Raw genomic sequence first — 16,120 nt, 5'->3', positions numbered from 1 at the left:
ACGACAATGAACATAGTAATTGCCAAGACAGCACAAACAGATCTGGGTTCCAGGGAAGCAGTCTAGTGACGCAACATCACATTCCCCATTGCTGTTGTAAGCATACTTCACATTGTCTCTCTCTATTAACTGTAAACACATGGACATACACTACATGCTCGTCGAACATCTCATTCCAAAATCATGGCCATTAATATGGAGTTGGTTCCCCCTTTGTTGCTATAACAGACGCCACTCTTCTGGGAAGTCTTTCCGCTAGATGTTGGAACATTGCTGCTGGGACTTGCTTCCGTTCACCCACCATAGCATTAGTGAAGTTGGACACTGATGTTGGGCGATTAGACCTGGCTCACATTTGGCATTCCAATTCATCCCAACGGTGTTCGATGGGGTTGAGGTCAGGGTTCTGTGCAGGCCAGCCAAGTTCTTCCACACCGATCTCAACAAACCATTTCTGTATGGACTTTGCTTTGTGCACGGGGCAAACAGGAAAGGACCTTTCTCAAACTGTTGCCACAAAGTTGGAAGCACAGAATTGTCTAGATAGAATGTCATTGTATGCTGTAGTGTTAAGATTTCCCTTCACTGGAACTAAGGGGCCTAGCCCCAGACCATTATTCCTCCACCAGCAAACTTTACAGTTGGCACTATGCATTGGGGCAGGTAACGTTCTTCTGGCCAAACACAGATTTGTCTGTCAGACTGCCAGATGGTGAAGCATGATACATCACTCCAGAGAACGTGTTTCCACTGTTCCAGAGTCCAATGGCGGCGAGCTTTACACCACTCCAGCCAATGCTTGGCATTGCACCTGGTGATCTTAGGCTTGTGTGCGGCTGCTCGGCCATGGAAACCCATTTCATTAAGATCCCGATGAACAGTTATTGTGCTGACGTTGCTTCTAGAGGCAGTTTGGAACTCGGTAGTGTTGCAACCGAGGACAGACGATTTTTTGTGCTTCTGCACTTGGCGGTCCAGTTCTGTGAGCTTGTGTGACCTAAAACTTCACGGCTGAGCCGTGGTTGCTCCTAGACATTTCCACTTCACAATAACAGGACTTACAGTTGATCGGGGCAGCTATAGCACGGCAGAAGTTTGATGAACTGAATTGTTGGAAAGGTGGCATTCCATGACGGTGCCGCGAGGTCTTCAGTAAAGCCATTCTACTGCCAATGTTTGTCTATGTGCTCGATTTTTATACACCTGTCAGCAATGGGTGTGGCTGAAATAGCCAAGTCCACTAATTTGAAAGGATATCCACATCAACTCAGCAAAAAAAGAAATGTCCTCTTACTGTCAACTGCACTTATTTTCAGCAAACTTAACATGGGTAAATATTTGTAAGAACATAACAAGATTCAACAACTGAGACATACATTGAACACGTTATACAGACGTGACTAACAGAAATGGAATAATGTGTCCCTGAACAAAGGGGTGGTCAAAATCAAAAGTAACAGTCAGTATCTGGTGTGGCCACCAGCTGCATTAAGTACTGCAGTGCATCTCCTCCTCATGGACTGCACCAGATTTGCCAGGTCTTGCTGTGAGATGTTACCCCACTCTTCCACCAAGCCACCTGCAAGTTCCCAGACATTTCTGGGGGGAATGGCCTTAGCCCTCACCCTCTGATCCAACAGGTCCCAGACGTGCTCAATGGGATTGAGATCCGGGCTCTTCGCTGGCCATGGCAGAACACTGACATTCCCGTCTTGCAGGAAATCACGTACAGAACGAGTAGTATGGCTGGTGGCATTGTCATGCTGAAGGGTCATGTCAGGATGAGCCTGTAGGAAGGGTACCACATGAGGGAACAGGATGTCTTTCTGTAATGCACAGCATTGAGAATGCCTGCAAAGACAACAAGCTCAGTCCGATGATGCTGTGACACACCGCCCCAGACCATGACGGCCCCTCCACCTCCAAATCGATCCCGCTCCGGAGTACAGGCCTCGGTGTAACACTCATTCCTTCGACGATAAACGTGAATCCGACCATCAACCCTGGTGAGACAAAACCGCCAGTGATGTCTGGTGAGGACCTGCCTTACAATGGGCCTACAAGCCCTCTGTCCAGCCTTTCTCAGCCTATTGCGGACAGTTTGAGCACTGATGGAGGGATTGTGCATTCCTGGTGTAACTCGGGCAGTTGTTGTTGCTATGCTGTACCTGTCCCGCAGGTGTGATGTTCGGATGTACCGATCCTGTGCAGGTGTTGTTACACGTGGTCTGCCACTGTGAGGACGATCAGCTGTCCATCCTGCCTCCCTGTAGCGCTGTCTTAGGCGTCTCACAGTACGAACATTGCAATTTATTGCCATGGCCACATCTGCAGTCCTCATGCTTCCTTGCAGCATGCCTAAGGCACGTTCACGCAGATGAGCAGGGACCCTGGATATCCAATCTTTTGGTGTTTTTCAGAGTCAGTAGAAAGACTTCTTTAGTGTCCTAAGTTTTCATAACTGTGACCTTAATTGCCTACCGTCTGTAAGCTGTTAGTGTCTTAACGACCGTTCCACCGGTGCATGTTCATTAATTGTTTATGGTTCATTGAACAAGCATGGGAAACAGTGTTTAAACCCTTTATAATGAATATCTGTGAAGTTATTTGGATTTTTATGAATTATCTTTGAAAGACAGGGTCCTGAAAAAGGGACGATTCTTTTTTTTCTGAGTTTACTTTTGTTTTTATAGTGTATTTTGTCAGTGAAACGATACAAGTTAATTAAGTTAGCTATCTTTTACCTTCAGTAGGGTAAAATATTTTTGTTCTGATTTGAGTCATTTTCATTCATTCATTCGATCAATCATTCAGTCAATCATTAATTCCACCAAGCATTCTCTCTCCCAGTTCCTCTTAAACAGTCTTTTTCAGGCGGTTGCTAAATTTGTATCATTTGAGCAAAGTAATTTGTATAATTTCACTTTGCCTGTGAGAACTATTCGCACAGGCAAGTGATAGGGTTTAGCATCTGCCATAGAAACAAACGGAACATGGCTTTGTGTTCGTGGTTACACATTTGCATTGCAGAAAACTACTAACTCCCCCAAAAATTATAGCATGGATTTGCGGGAAGCTCTTAAAGGGGTACACACAAATGTATCATCATGTGTAAGGAACTATGAAAATAGTTCAAATAAAAGGTATCTCTACAAAGTATTGACTTTGTGGGTGTGAATAGTTATGCACGCTCAAGTTTTCAGTTTTTTTGTCTTATTTCTTGTTTGTTTCACAATACAAATATTTAGCATCTTCAAAGTGGTAGGCATGTTGTGTAAATCAAGTGATACAAACCCCCCAAAAATGCATTTTAATTCCAGGTTGCAAGGCAACAAAATAGGAAAAATGCCAAGGGGGTGAATACTTTCGCAAGCCATTGTATATGAACAAATGGACAGATTTCGGAATCATTTAATTTATCAAGAGGGACAAGACAGGATGCCCATTGTCTAGTTATTTATTTTCTTTAGCCACAGAACCCCTAGCATCAATAATTAGAACTCATGGCTCAATCCAGTATATAGAGATTGGTGGAGATCAACATGTGATATCATTGTATGCAGATTAGATTTTACTTCATACAACGGGTGGGTCTAATCCTGAATGCTGATTGGTTAAAACAAACGCATTCCAGCCGGTGTCAATTTCACAAGTTACCACCAGCTAAATCTATGATATTGAAATGCCTATTTACTTTGTTCCATCTCACTGAGCAATCCACTGTCTCATCAACCCTGCCAGGAAATGTATAAACTTGATCTCCACTATAAAAAGCATCTAGACCTTATTTCCCATTTCTTTTAGACTAGCATTTGGTTTTCAACAGTGGAGATTTGTATAAACCTTGCTGTCTGTGTCACGTCCTGACCAGTATAAGGGTTATTTGTTATTGTAGTTTGGTCAGGACGTGGCAGAGGGTATTTGTTTTATGTGGTTCGGGGTGGTGTTTTTGTAGAAGGGTATTTGATTTATGTTTTCCGGGGTTTTTGGGCACTGTTCTTTGTTAACGTATTTCTATGTTTAGTTAGTTAGTTGTAGTTCTATGTTTAGGTTAATGGGGGGTTGGACTCTCAATTGGAGGCAGGTGCTTTCTCGTTGCCTCTGATTGAGCGTCCTATATATGGGTATGTGTTTGGTTTGGTGTTTGTGGGAGATTGTTTCTTGTTTTGCTGAGTGTGCCTGACAAGACTGTTTCGTTGTTCGTGAGTTCGTTTTTTTTTTTGGTGTTCTTGTTATTTAAATAAATATACAAGATGAGCATCCACATTCCTGCTTTGGGTTGTTCTATGTTTTCTATTTCTATGTTTAAGTTCTAGTTTGTCTATTTCTATGTTGGGATTGTTTGGGGTTGATCTCTAATTGGAGGCAGCTGATCCTCATTGCCTCTGATTAGAGATCATATTTAAGTAGGGGTTTTTCCTCTTCCTGTTTGTGGGTTATTATCTTTTGAGTAGTGTGTTTTCCTCTTTGTGTCACGGTTTGTTGTTTGTGTATATTTAAGTGTATTGCATTCAGTTTCAGGTTTAATAAATATGTGGAACTACGAACACGCTGCATTTCGGTCCGCTCCTTCAGACAGCCGTGACATTTCCGAACAATGCAGAGAGAAAGAAAAAAGAGAATAGTAGAAAAGTAAAACACCTAATAATAAAAGTAGTAATAGATACACAATGAGTAGCAATAACCTGGATATACAGTATACAAGGGTAGTCCCGAGTCGATGTGCAGGGGTACAATGTAATTGAGGTGGAGGTCTTGGACTACCTCATACGAAGATCTATTACTGGGCTACACAACTATGTTCACTTAAACAATGGACAGCAGACTATCATTGTGCATGGAGGGGTAGTGAAGCCACAAGTGCAATATCGGATGATCTAAAATTGATCCACTATTTAGGGTCCAAAGCATTGAAGAAAAAAACAGACAATCAATGATTCTCAATTCCATTCATATTTGGGAAAATGTACATACATTCATGAGGTGGAAAGAACCAATATCGCCAGGCACCCCTTTTTGGAAGAACCACACTTTACCTCCAACGTTTAATGATAACACCTTTAAGTTCTGATTCCAAAGTGGCATCATGAATTTTGAACATGTCACGACTTCCGCCGAAGTCGGTCCCTCTCCTTGTTCGGGCGGCGTTCGCCGGGCGACGTCACCGGCCTTCTAGCCATCGCCGATCCACTTTTCATTTTCCATTTGTTTTGTCCTTGTCTTACACACCTGGTTTCAATCCCCCAATTACTTGTTCATTATTTAACCCTCTGTTCCCCCGTGGTTGTTTGTGAGTGATTGTTTGTTTGTAATACGGTCCGTTATTGTGGGCTCGATTTATTGTGTTGTATTTGTGAATATTTGAGTAAATTACGTTTATTACTCATATCTGCTGTCCTGCGCCCGACTCCTCTACACCAGCTACACACAGGCACTATTACAGAACATGTGTACTACAGTATGATGTATCTCTACTATCATTCAATCAATTACAAGAAATATTTGGAATATCCAAGGCCAATTTCTTTAAATTTGTACAACTCAGAAACGTTATTAAATCGCTTCAACAGAATCTAGATTCATTTAAGGCATCTAGCATAGAAAAAATACTCAAAGAAGCTGCTATTCTAAAGACGTTGATTACCAAGTCATATCAAGGGTTGATTGAAACACTACCTGATGATTCACAAACTACAAGGAAAAAAATGGAAACCGATCTAAAGGAAGGCATCGAAGAGAACCATTGGTCACAGATATGTGAAAATGTTCATACCTGCTCCTACAACCTAAAACATAAACTATTGCAATTTAAGATAATTCATAGGACTTACTACACTCTTACCAGAATGCATATAATGCACCCAGAAATGTCACATCTCTGTTGGAGATGCAAAAAGCACCAAGGAACCCCATTACATGTGCTGTGATCTTGTGACACCATTTTGGGATAGTGTACGTGCTATCATTTCATTGTGCCTAGGAATTTATATCTATCCATCTCCACGATTAAGGATGTACTGTATGATGACACTGTGTGAGATTAAACTTGACTGAGTTTTGTAGAAAAACAATTAAAAAAACAAATAGTAAAAAAAAAGAAGGAAAAAAAGATTGTGAACCAAGAGGTACTCTAAGAGGTAATATCTGTCTGAATGGATTTGAGGTAGACTATACCAAGTGACAGAGTGATGGGCAGATGAGCTACGGATGTGTAAGCAGTAGCAGCTGGAAGTGGAACATTAAAGCCAATCAAATCCATGTGGGTTGTTAAGCCTCCCCTTTTACAGGTTTGTTTTCTTTGTGTGTGTGTGTGTGTGTGTCTGCGTGCATATGTGTATATGCGTGCAAGTATGCCTGAGTGTGTGCCAGGTTGCATGACTCCCTGCACGCTGGCAATCCTTGACTCTGCAAGATTTCACTGTGTCATGGTTTAGTTTGTCTCTCTCCTTTATCCTCGTACAATACTGTGATGGATCTGAGGGTGTGAAGCGTTGTTGGGCCACGGTGCAACATTCCAACCCTGTCTTGACCTCCATACAGGGTTATTATTCTCTACTCTTAATGCCTGTGGCCAGCCACTCAAAGCTCAAGCTTATGAAGGAGCTGGGATCTGCATCCCAAAGGGCTCCCTATTCCTTTTATAGTGCACTACATTTTATAATAATTTATTACATTTGTAAAGTGCTTTTTATTATGAGCTAATCTCAAAGTGCATAGAGATAGAGAGCGTTGGGCCAGTAACGGCAAGGCTGTTGGTTCCACTCCCCGAGCTGACTAGGTTAAAATCTGTTGATGTGCCCTTGAGCAAGGCACTTATCCCTAGTCGCTCTGGATAAAAGGCTCTGCATGGTCAATCTGGCGTCTGCATTGGCCGTACAGTCATTTACAGCAATAGGGCCTCTGCAGAAGTCAGGGCAGAAGTCAGCTCTTGTGAAGGAAGTTATCAAGGAAGTGAATTTGTGTTTATACAGGACCTCCCGCCTCCACCTACCATCAACCAATCATGTCAATGCGGAGCAATACGGAGCCCTCTGTATTGTTACAACATTTGGGAGGCGCACTGCATCGCCGCACGGAGCTCAATTTGGCCTCTGCAATTGCGTCACACCCTCTGTACGGAGCCTCCAGACCGCATTGCCGGATCAAGCATAAATCGGCATTAAGAGCGTCTGCTAAATGACTAAAATGTAAATAGGGCTCATAGGGCTCTGGTCAAAAGTAGTGCACTATAAAGGGAATAAGGTGCCATTTAGGATGCACACTGGGTCTCGGATGGCTGGCTTTGCTCATGGTGCCCATATGTGGTTGAAGAGCTCTTCTCTCTCTGCTCTCATCAAAGCATGTGTACATTTTCTTTGGTGTAGAATGCTACAAGCATGTCCTGACGTTGGTACTGGTTGTGGGCAAAGACAATTCACAATGACCTCATGGCTCGTGCATACACTCAGAAGGAGACTCATAGACATACAAACACAGACACAGACAAACACATGCATACGCGCACACACAGACATGCACCCACACACGTGTAATGCGTGCGTACCTTAAGCTCAATTCAAAGCTAGCATGAAATGTTGCGGATGGAGCCATCCAATTTTTACCTTTTTGGTGGCTCAACCCGTTGGAATGTTGTCAAGGAGGGCGGTCACGTGTGTTGCGAAGCAGAGGATTACTAGTTTGAGCCCAGTGTGCGGCAGTCGGTAAGTGGAGGAAGCTAAGCTGTTAGCAGCACAATGACCCCAGTTATGCACACACACACTTGACTGTAACCTTCTACAGTTATTAGGCTCACTTTTTAGGCCAGGGTGTTCTAGTCCAACACTTAACCACCATGAATAAGTATGCAGTGTTACGATGACTGAAAAGCTTGGCTTTTCTCTTAAGAGTACACTACTTTTGACCAGTGTCCATAGGGTTCTGGTCAAAAGTAGTGCACTATATAGGGAATATGGTGCTATTTGGGACAGATACTTCCTCTTGTTTGTCCCAGGGCTCTATTCAATCAGACCCGCTTTAGCCAACATCCGTATAGCGGTTGTTTTGAAGGTGTCGGAGGTGGAACTACGTTAGAGCTGTCAAATCCACAAGCGGCTCCTGGCATTATACCTCAAGCAGACATTGCCATTGGCTGCACGGAGTCACATTAAGATAAATCCCATGTAGCCTTGTTTACAAGTTTGAACACTGGAATGTGAGATGTAATCTACACCTCCATTAGGATGATAGAAATCCTGAATATTTATTTTAATGCTTTTTAAATTTGAATGTAATTATTTCTATGTGTCCTAAACTTTATCGTTCTGAACTTCTAACACGCGATGGTGACAATGATCGCAAGATTAGCTGCTCAACGATTTGATGGCTCCAACACAGTTCTACCTCCAACACCGCCAAAACGTTCACTATTGCACCTGTCTGGGGTCACCGGTTAACGCTTAGTCTGATTGAATCTAGGCCCTAGTCATGGTTTCCTTCCGCTAGAGCAGGTTTCCCAAACTTGGTTCTTACGGCACGTTTTGTTTTTTGCCCTAGCACTACACAGCTAATTCAAAACGCGTACCGAGGGGGGCCGCCCCAGGACCGAGTTTGAGAAACCCTGCTCTAGAGAGTCCTTTTCTACTCCATGCTAGTTGGTTGTATCTTGTGGTTGTAATCATGTGATACATTATTTGTTACTTTTATTTCTTTTTCTTATTTTTTTAATTTTTGGGGGGTATTTTTTAAAAACTGTATTGTTGGTTAGGGCTTGTAAATAAGCATTTCACTGTAAGGTCTGCACCTGTTGTATTCGGCGCATGTGACAAATAAAGTTTGATTTGATTTGAATAATAGTATCCCAGTTTACTGGGTATAATAGGCTATTGATTACCTGATTCCCTGGGTAAGGGTTGTGGTGGACTGGCTGTCTAGGCTAACTGGTGTTGTGTAATGGGAGCCGGGTCTTCTCCTAACCTTTGTACTACTTCTCATGACATTCCTGTCATCCAACCTGCAAGCAGGAAGCACTGTGTCAAGACTTTGTCTGCCAGGGAAGGCCAGTCAGGGATATTTTTAGAAACTTACAGTCATAGAACAGGGATATTAAAAGACTGAGATAAAGCCGATAGGACATTATTGTTGACTTATTTGGTTATTTATATCATCTTTGGAGGCAGAAAGGAGCTCGTTAAGATTCTTTATGGCTGTTACCTTTGTATCTGCCTTTCTGGGATATCACATATAAATGATGTGTTAAGTGTGAACTTTGAGTCTTCATGGTCTAAGTACTGTCTGTAATTTACAGTACCATATTCTGTTATCAGATTAAAGGACATAAAGTGAGATTGAAATTCAAGTCGACCTCACCAGTTGTTTTATTGATAAAACACATTGACGTTTAAATCAAGGACCCTTTTAAGCCATTATATGGTAAAGCAATTAATCCTATTTTACAAGGTCTGTTGCATTGAGATTTAAAGGTAGACTCAACGAAATAACGTTGCCACGAGCAGCACCGCAGATATTGAGATTAGCGACATGCAAGACTTCGCTCTCACATAATATTGGCATATGTGCACGGGTTCGCTTCACGCTGTTAGAGAATTGTAGCCACGGGACCAAAACAGCAGAGAAGTTGAGCCTCGCGCTTCAACGCTTTTAGTTGTTGTGGAATTAGACCTACTATGCTGTTTACTTTCTGCATCTACGTCATATTGCTGAGTCTACCTTTAAGAATATTTTTTGAGTGAGTCCTATCCAGGACCTCATTGTTTTGAACAGAGAGGCTGTATGCAGGAATGACTGTCTGCTCAGAACTTGCTCCAGACATATCTTGTTCTGAGCAACGAAAGCTGTAAAATTAACAAGAGTTCTCTCCCAGACAATAAGAGTTGAGAGAGATGACATTGGACTCGAATGCAAGGTGCATCTCAACCATTTCAAATCAAATTAAATGTTATTAGTCACATGCGCCGAATACAACAGGTGTAGACTTTACCATGAAATCCTTACTTACGAGCCCTTTCCCAACAATGCAGAGTTAAAGGAAAAATCCACCCAAAACCTCGCATTCCTATAATATGTGAGAACAATATTTTTGGTTGTGGAAATCTTTTGTAGCTCAAGTCAACTACAAAATCCACAATGCAATGCTCTTTCTATGGACTGGCTGGCTATCTAGCTAGCTAGCAAACGTAGCTACACACAATAATACCAAAGTCAATATCACCTGAAGAGTGTTACCACCTGAAGAGTCACTTGAATATCACCTGAAAGTTACCTGATGCTTGAGAGGAATGGGAGATGCACTAAAGGAATGCAGTACTGAGGCAGAAGGTTCGTAGTGAGGACGACTGACTACTACTCTGAACTGTATGTGGTGAGCTCTCTGGCGCCCAGAGCTGCTGAGGCATCACCTAAGTGGGTGCCATACATTGTGAAGGAGGAGATCCAGTAGCTACACGACTCAGGCTGGTTCCCAGAGTAGACCTTTACATGATCGTCACCAGACTCTTCATCAACCATCTCCCTGACCATCTTCCTCTGATCAAGCCATGAACTGTCCTTTTCCATCTTTGGAGGATCCATACACTCAAAGACTTGGCCTCTTTTTATGAAAAGCGCTAAAAGATTGTTATATCAGCATGTGAAGTAGCTAGTTAGCTGTAAAATTGGCTAAACAAACTGCACTGTCAATTTAGGTGTCTACAATCCCACCATGTTCAGCCTGCAGATCGTTGTGCCGCACAGAGTGGAGTCTGACATTCGGAATGGCACCATGCAATGTACCCTGGAAAGGCAGACAAATAGGAGAAATGTGTTAGACCCTCTGTTAAATTACACATTTCTTGAGGTAGGAATATCGCAAATATATTATCGAGAGAAGATAACTTTCCACGTTAAGTCATTGGGCAGTATTTAAATCTGACATATATGATAGACGTTTTCACGGTCTAAAAGTCATATTCCTATTAACTTGCAATGTAGTGAGAGCGGCTTTATCTTAATGCTACGTCATACCGGACGAATTTCTGCCTGGTTGAATGGCAATAGCTCAGATGAAATTACCCAGGGAATCGATAGAACATTGCTCAAAGATACACAAAAACAAGATAACATTTAAAATGGGTGAATCTTTACTTTCAAAAAGAAAGAACAATTTGGAAAAATAGTAACACAATAAAATAACAATAACGAGGCTATATACAATATAAGGAGTACTGGTACCGAGTCAATGTGCAGGGGTACAAGGTGATTGAGGTAATTGAGGTAATATGTACATGTAGGTAGGGGTAAAAGTGACTAGGCAATCAGGATAGATAATAAACAGAGCAGCAGCAGCGCATGTGAAGAGAGTGAAAGAGTGTTAAAGTTAGTGTGTGTGTGTGTGTGTGTGTGTGTGTGTGTGTGTGTGTGTGTGTGTGTGTGTGTGTGTGTGTGTGTGTGTGTGTGTGTGTGTGTGTGTGTGTGTGTGTGTGTGTTTGTGTGTGTGTGTGTGGCGTCAATCTGCATGTGTGTGTGTGTGTGTGTATGTGTGTGTTAGAGTGTCAGTGTAGTATGTGTGAGTGTGTGGGTAGAGTCCGGTGAGTGTGCAGAGAGCCAGTAAAAAAATAAAAAGGGGGTCAATGAAAATAGTGTGGGTAGAAATTTGATTAATCGTTCAGCATCTTATGGCTTGGGGGTGGAAGCTGTTCAGGAGACTTTTGGTCCTAGACTTGGCAGGGCCTCCATAACAGTCTGACTTGGGTGGCTGGAGTCTTTAGCAATTTTTACGGCCTTCCTCTGACACTGCCTGGTATGGAGGCCCTGGATGTCAGGCAGCTCGGTCCCAGGGATGTTCTAGGCCATACGCACTACCCTCTGTAGCGTCAGGATGCTCTCAATGGTGCAGCTGTATAACCTTTTGAGCATTGGAGGGAAGAGGCATTGTCGTGCCCTCTTCACGACTGTGTTGGTGTGTTTGGACCATGATAGGTCCTTAGTGATGTGGACACTGAGGAACTTGAAGCTCTCGACCCGCTCCTCTACAGCCCCATCGATCTGAAAGGGGGAGTGCACGGCCCTCTGTTTCCTGTAGTCCACTATCAGCTCCTTTGTCTTTGCTGACGTTGAAGGAGAGGTTGTTGACCTGACAGGTCTCTGACCTCCCTATAGGCTGTCTCATCATCGTCGGTGATCAGACCTACCACCATCGTGTCGTCTGCAAACTTTGTGATGGTGATGTAGTGGTGGGCGGCCAAGCAGGCGTGAGTGAACAAGGAGTACAGGAGGGGACTAAGCACAAATCCCTGAGGGGCCCCCGTGTTGAGAATCAGTGTGGCGGATGTGTTGTTGCCTACCCTCTCCACGGCCCATCAGAAAGTCCAGGATCCAGTTGCAGAGGGAGGTGTTCAGTTCTAGGGTCCATAGTGATGAGCTTGGAAGGCGCTATGGTGTTGAATGCTGAGCTGTAGTCAATGAACAACATTGTCATGTAGGTGTTCCTTTTTTCCAGGTGGTAAAGGGCAGTATGGAGTGCAATAGAGATTGCACAATCTGTGGATCTGAATTGGAGTGGGTCCAGGGTCTGGGATGATGGTGTTGATATGAGCCATGACCAACCTTTCAAAGCATTTCATTGCTACAGATGTGAGTGCTATTGGGCAATAGTCATTTAGACAGGTTACCTTGGCATTCTTGGGCACATGGACTATGGTGGTCTGCTTGAAACATGTAGGTATTACAGACTGGATCAGGAAGAGGTTGAAAATCTTAGTAAATGTACTTGCAAGCTGGTCAGCGCATGTTCTGAGTATGCGTCCTGGTAATCCGTCTGGCCCGGCGGCCTTGTGAATGTTTAACTATTTATAGGTCATACATCAGCTATAGAGAGTATGATCACACAGTCGTCTATGACAGCTGGTGTTCTCATGAATGGTTCAGTGTTGCTTTCCTCAAACGAGCATAGAAGGCATTTAGCTCATCTGGTAGGCTTGCATCACTTGACAGTTTGTGGCTGGGTTTCCCTTTGTAAACTGTGATAATTTGCAAGCCCTGCCACATCGGACGAGTGTCAGAGCCGGTGTAGTAGGATTCGATCTTAGACCTGTATTGACACATTGCTTGTTTGATGGTTTAGCGGAGGGCTTAGCGGGATTTCTTAGAAACGTCCGGATTAATGTCCCACTCGTTGAAAGCAGCAGCTTTGGCTGAGTGCTGATGTTGCCTGTAATCCATGGTTTCTGGTTGGGATATGTACATTTGAAGTCGGAAGTTTACATACACTTAGGTTGGAGTCATTAAAACTTGTTTTTCAACCACTCCACAAATTTCTTGTTAACAAACTATAGTTTTGGCAAGTCGGTTGGGATATCTACTTTGTGTATGACACAACAATTATGTACAGCGGGATTATTTCACTTATAATTCACTGTATCACAATTCCAGTGGGTAAGAAGTTTACCTACATAAGTTGACTGTGCCTTTAAACAGCTTGGAAAATTCCAGAAAATTATGTCATGGCTTAACATGCTTCTGATAGGCTAATTAAGGTAATTTGAGTCAATTGGAGGTGTACCTGTGGATGTATTTTAAGGCCTACCTTCAAACTCAGTGCCTCTTTGCTTGACATCATGGGAAAATCAAAATAAATCAGCCAAGACCTCAGAAAAAAATTGTAGACCTCCACAAATCTGGTTCATCCTTGGGAGCGATTTCCAAACGCCTGAAGGTACCATGTTCATCTGTACAAACAATAGTACGCAAGTATAAACACCATGGGACCACGCAGCCGTCATACCGCTCAGGAAGGAGACGCGTTCTGTCTCCTAGAGATGAACGCACTATGGTGCAAAAAGTGCAAATCAATTCAAATCCCAACAGCAAAGGACCTTGTGAATATGCTGGAGGAAACAGGTACAAAAGTATCTATATCCACAGTAAAACGAGTCCTATATCAACATAACCTGAAAGGCCGCTCAGCAAGGAAGAAGCCACTTCTCTAAAACTGCCATAAAAAAAGCCAGACTACAGTTTGCAACTGCACATGGGGACTTTTTGGAGAAATGTCCTCTCGTCTGATTAAACAAAAATAGAACTGTTTGGCCATAATGACCATCGTTATGTTTGGAGGAGAAATGGGGAGGCTTGCAAGCCGAAGAACACCATCCCAACCGTGAAGAACGGGGGTGGCAGCATCATGTTGTGGGGGTGCTTTGCTGCAGGAGGGACTGGTGCACTTCACAAAATAGATGGCATCATGGGGATGCCATCTATTTGGCTATAGTGAAGCAACATCTCAAGACATCAGTCAGGAAGTTAAAGCTTGGTCGCAAATGGGTCTTCCAAATTGACAATGACCCCAAGCATACTTCCAAAGTTGTGGCAAAATGGTTTACGGACAACAAAGTCAAGGTATTGGAGTGGCCATCACAAAGTCCTGACCTCACTCTTATAGAAAATTTGTTGGCAGAACTGAAAAAGCGTGTGTGAGCAAGGAGGCCTACAAACCTGACTCAGTTACACCAGCTCTGCCATGAGCAATGGGCGACAATTTACCCAACTTATTGTGGGAAGCTTATGGAAGGCTACCTGAAATGTTTGACCCAAGTTAAACAATTTAAAGGCAATGCTACCAAATACTAATTGAATGTATGTTAACTTCTGACCCACTGGGAATGTGATGAAAGAAATAAAAGCTGAAATAAATCATTCTCTTTACTATTATTCTGAAATTTCACATTCATAAAATAAAGTGGTGATTCTAACTGAACTAAGACAGGGAATATTTACTAAGATTAAATGTCAGGAATTGTGAAAAACTGAGTTTAAATGTATTTGGCTAAGGTGTATGTAAACGTCAAACTTCAACTGTACGTATGGTCACTGTGGGGACGTCGATGCACTTATTAATGAATCCAGTGACTGATGTGGTAAACTCCGCAATGCCATTGGATATTTTAGTTGGTGCTAGCCAGACAGTCCTGTAGCTTAGCATCCGCTTCATTGGACCACTTCCGTATTAAGCGTGTCACTGGTACTTCTTGTTAGAGTTTTTGCTTGTATGCAGGAATCAGGAGGATAGAGTTATGGTCAGATTTGCCAAATGGAGGGTGAGGGAGAGATTTGTATGTGTGTGGTGTAAAGGTGATCTAGAGTTTGTTTGCCTCTGTTTGCACAGGTAAGATGCTGGTAGAAATGAGGTAAAACGGATTTCAGTTTCCTGCATTAAAATCACTGGCCACAAGGAGCGCCACCTCAGGCTAAGCATTTTCTTGTTTGCTTTTGACCCTATACAGCTCGTTGAGTGCGGTCTTAGTGCCAGGGGCTGTTTGTGGTGGAAATAGACGGCTACGAAAAATACAGATTGGTAAATAGTATGGTCTACATCTTATCGTGAGCTATTCTAACTCAGGTAAGCAGAACCTCGAAACGTTCTTAATATTAGAGATCGCACACCGGCTGTTGTTAAGAAAGAGACACACACCACCCCTCTTGAGTCTACCTGACGCTGCAGTTCTGTCCTGCCGGTGTATAGAAAAAACAGCTAGTTGATATTTTCCTTGTTCAACCGCGACTCGTTTCACTATCTCAAGCCTCAACCCTCAACCCTCAGTGAGGCGCATCATGTACTGTCTTTATGGTCTGGTTGGATGAGATAGAAACCAGTCCTGCCCAGCCCTGTGGCATGGTTCCTGCTCCTCTCCTTGACAGACTGTCACAAGTGTGTTGAGGTTGACAGCCGGCCTCTTTTTCACCTCTCATCTGGCAACTCCACCTGACACCTCCTCTCTATCTCTGGCTATGAACCTTGACGCTGTAAAGTGCCTGCAGCATGGGATGAGGTGCTCCTACTAAGGGAAACAAGGAATCCATTAATTCACCACTCTTCACTTCCACACCAATAACCGCTGTTCTTGTTTGCTTCCCAAACAGCACTCTATTCCTTAAGTAGTGCACTACTTTTGACCAGGGCCAATAGGGCGCTAGTCAAAAGTAGTCCACTATATAGGGAATAGGGTGTCATTTGGGAAAGCTAGCTTATCAACATGCTACTTTAATATGTTGCTTCCACGTTCGTTCTGGATTCAAATCTATACCTGTGAAGTATTTTAAAATACGTTGTAGTTAGTCTCACGACTGTAAGCCTACAGTACAACGAGGG

The 16,120-nt window shown here is 43.1% G+C and overlaps 1 protein-coding gene across 1 annotated transcript in view; it reads left to right on the top strand.

Moving 5' to 3' along the window:
* The window catches only part of LOC115192311 (glial cell line-derived neurotrophic factor-like), a 56,255-nt gene that overhangs the window by 12,885 nt on the left and 27,250 nt on the right, over positions 1-16,120 (top strand). The gene's annotated exons all lie outside the window — the stretch shown is intronic.

The sequence above is a fragment of the Salmo trutta genome, chromosome 4 (assembly GCF_901001165.1).
Source record: "Salmo trutta chromosome 4, fSalTru1.1, whole genome shotgun sequence".
Taxonomy (NCBI): domain Eukaryota; kingdom Metazoa; phylum Chordata; class Actinopteri; order Salmoniformes; family Salmonidae; genus Salmo; species Salmo trutta.
The sequence above is the reverse complement of the archived record's forward strand: the minus strand, read 5'-3'. Positions and strand labels throughout refer to the sequence as shown.